Source organism: Castanea sativa, chromosome 11 (genome assembly GCF_040712315.1).
Source record: "Castanea sativa cultivar Marrone di Chiusa Pesio chromosome 11, ASM4071231v1".
NCBI classification, from domain to species: Eukaryota; Viridiplantae; Streptophyta; class Magnoliopsida; order Fagales; family Fagaceae; genus Castanea; species Castanea sativa.
In genome coordinates this window covers 66,901,844-66,905,600 of record NC_134023.1, presented here as the reverse complement: position 1 = coordinate 66,905,600, position 3,757 = coordinate 66,901,844, and the positions used below count along the sequence as shown (strand labels likewise).

Sequence of the window (3,757 nt, the reverse complement as noted above, 5' to 3'; positions counted from 1 at the left end):
TAGGAAACAACTAAATGCGTAGAAAATTACAAAGCATTAACTATTAACATCACCATTGTCTTGACCTTGTTCTTTTGTCCCGCCAATCAAACTGCGGTTGTTGAATGCTTTATACATTTATGGAACAAATTACGGGATGTGTTAAGTACCAAAACAACTATCTGGCAAAAGTGTTGATAAATTTGTTTGTACCAGCGACGTAGAAACTCTACGAGAATTCCACATAAATTTCTCATGAGCAGCCTTAAGTGATCGACGAGGATTGACAGAAGAAGCTCACATGCAAGAATTGCACAAGTTCAAGTTTAATATTCCAAATTACAAGATTGTGGTGACTTCAAGAAAAGCATTTTCAAGATTTAAGTTTAGATTTAAATTAAATCCATTAGATCATGAAGATGCAATGAGACTTTTTTGTCACTCAGCATCAATGCAAGATGGGAGCTCTTAGAGCACCACCATTCATTTTTTTCAATTCTATCCTATTTTACCATTCAAAAAGTTACTTTATCAATTATACCATATCATTTTACAATTCTCCAACATCAAAACATTCATTTTTTTCAAATTTCAGCACTATTCCAACAGTAACTTTTTTCAATATGCAACCCACCTAGTATTCAAACGGACACAATTTTTTCCCAACGGATACATTTTCCTGCCAATTTTTTTTCCACCTGCCAATTTTTTTTCAACAACCTGCCATACATTTTTTTCAATATGCATTTTTTTTCAACAATTTTTTTCAGCAACCGGCTTGGTGTGTGATGAAAGAGCTCGGCAATGGAGAGATAGAGAGCAAGTGCAGCAGAGAGACAGAGATCAGACACCACGGAGAGAGAAATGACTGATATTTTACAATAGAATATTAATATAAAGTATACCATTGAGCTACAGTGCAATTCTATGTTTAGAATTGCACTGTAGCTCCATGGTATTTTTTTTTTGCAATTTTTACAAAACCCAACATTCAATGGACTTGTCTTTTGGGCCTCAATGCTATGCTATTCTATAATTTGGCATAGACAATGGGTTTAGCCCATTCACTGCTGGTGCTCTTACATACTAGAAGAAGATATGGAAAAGGTACTTTGTCAGTGTGTGTGTGTGTATATATATATATATGGTTAATTTTGTTTGTACTTTTGCCTTTTGGATTAAGTTGTGCATATGACCAAAGATATACATTCTATTTTTGGGTTGATGGATCCATATATATACCATATATACTTGCCCAAATCATGTTTTCATACTTGCATATGCATTATATTTAACTTGTTTGTTTTGTTTCTAGCAAACCAATTGTCCCCAAAACCTTTTTTTTTTTTTTTTGGGAAAGAATTGTCCCCGAAACTTGAGTGAAGACAAGGGAAAAGAAAGAAAAAAAGTCATACAAAAGGCATTTTCACATTTCCGAACATTCAGTGGTTTAGAGTTTAGACAAAAAGGTCTTGACCAATATTACCCTTGTAACCTATGGACAAGAACTAATTTTATTTGGTTCATTGAATTTCAGATAGTAAGATACTGTGGGGGGTTGCCAATAGCCCTTGAAGTGATTGGTGGTTCACTCTGTGGGCAGCCTGTAGAGGTTTGCCAAAGTAAAGTAATGGGATGATCTGAAGGTCATTCTATTTTTGACTCTGATAATGAGGTGCTTGCTCGTCTCCAAAAATGTCTAGACTTTTCTGCTGACAAGATCATCCTCAAAGAGTATTTCATGGACCTAGGTTCATTTCCTGAAGACCAAAGAATCCTTGCTACTGCCCTCATTGATATTTGGACAGAATTACATGAACCAAGAAAAAATGATGTCCATGCTATTGCTAATTTGCATGAACTCAACAGTTAGAATTTGGCTAGTCTTGCAATGAAAGGTTTGTTCAGACTTCTGATTTCTAAAGTGTGATTTTCTTGTAGGATAAGTTCTTCATTTGATCATTTCTAGTCGCTAGTTGTGATGTGATATCTCTGTACATGACCTAGGGCCCAAAATATTGCATTATGTCCTCTAGCTTGATCAACTTCTGGCCACAATTGATAATATATATACACACACCAAGGATGCTGAAGGTGATTACTAAAAAGAGACAAAAGGAATTTTATATCAAACGATAAACAATAAGGGGTCCAATTACTCTGCCCAATAAAAGAGGGGAATTTCAACTTTTAGTAGTCTATACTTTTTTTCTGCTTATCTTATAACCGTTTGATTTTAAATGTTACAGATAGAAACTGATTGTCTCAATCCATAACTTTGTTATCGTATCCACAACTATGTTTGATTGCCATGGAATATATATTTTTCTTATGTGAGGACAGAAGAATTTGAATCTCTTATAAGCTTATGCTTTTGGTCATTCACCAGGAAAGATGCAGAAGAGGTCAATTACTATTACAATGAAGAATTCTTCATCCAACATGATCTTCTTAGGGAGTTAGCTATCCAATTGAGCAGCCAGAAGCCAATAATACAAAGGACGAGACTAATTGTGGACATCAGGGAAAACAATCTACCAGACTAGTGGATGAAACCACAACTTATCAATGCACGCTTATTATCTATCTCTACTGGTTGGTACATTTTTCTCTCTAACAAAGGCGCACACACACACACACAATGCAACCTACTAATGAGTATCTTGTCACACCATATGGAATATTTTTTTTGCAGATGAGCTGTTTTCGTTGAGTTGGTGCAAGTACAACATTCAAGCACCTAAAGTTGTGGCTTTAATTCTGAATTTTCCAACAAGGAATTACACCTTACCTGAGTTTGTGAAGATTATGGTTAAACTCAAGGTTATAATTGTCACTAATTATGGTTTCATTCCTGTTGAATTAAGTAATTTTTAGCTACTCAGTTCTCTCCCTAATCTAAAGAGAATTAGATTAGAGAATGTTTCAATTTCTTCCCTTTACAATACCCTTGTACAATTGAGGAGTTTGAAGAAAATATCTTTGTTTATGTGTAATATTGGTCAAGCTTTTGGGAATTCTACTATACAAGTTTCAGATTCATTTCCAAATCTAATGGAGATAAATATTGACTATTGCAATGATTTGGTGGAATTGCCTGCATGGTTGTGTGAGTTTCGTCAACTAAAAAAACTCAACATCACCAATTGTCATAAGTTGTTTGAACTGCCTTAAAAAATTAGAAAGTTAATGAATTTAGAAGAGCTAAGGCTTAGGTCTTGTACTGAATTGTTAGAGTTGCCAGAGTCAATCAGAAGCCTCCATAAGTTATGCGTTCTTGACATATCTAACTGCCTAAGCATTATCAAGTTGCCAAAACACATCAATGAGTTGCATAAATTGAAAGAGTTACACATGAAAGAGTGCCTAAGATTGCATAAGCAGTTGCCATCATCAATTACTGATCTCAAGCAGTTGAGACTTGTGGCATGTGATGAAGAGAGGGCCAAGTTATTGGAGCCTTTTGAGGAATTCTTCTCCAATTTAAAGGTAATGGTGGCTAAGAAAGATATCAACTTGAATTGGCTTTCCAAATTATAATTTCTGAGACCTATTTCTTCTTGAAAAATATTGTAAATTTTATCATTTTAGATTGTTCTCTTCCATTTTTCGTTTCTATTTTCTTTTTTCTTCTGTAATGATTATGAAACAAGTGGCTTAATACACCAGAACAAGTATATTTTTTAAGAGTTCCAATTTTAGATATGATAATGTACCCTTTAAATGTATTGAGAAAATTTAAGGCTGAGGGTTGCAATGTGATTGTTTTCGTAGTATA

At 34.3% G+C, this 3,757-nt stretch overlaps 1 pseudogene; it reads left to right on the top strand.

Annotated features, from left to right (window-relative positions):
- Positions 1-280: 280 nt before the first annotated feature.
- On the top strand, positions 281-3,519 carry LOC142616990 (putative disease resistance protein At5g66900; annotated as a pseudogene).
- The last annotated feature ends 238 nt before the right edge of the window (positions 3,520-3,757 follow it).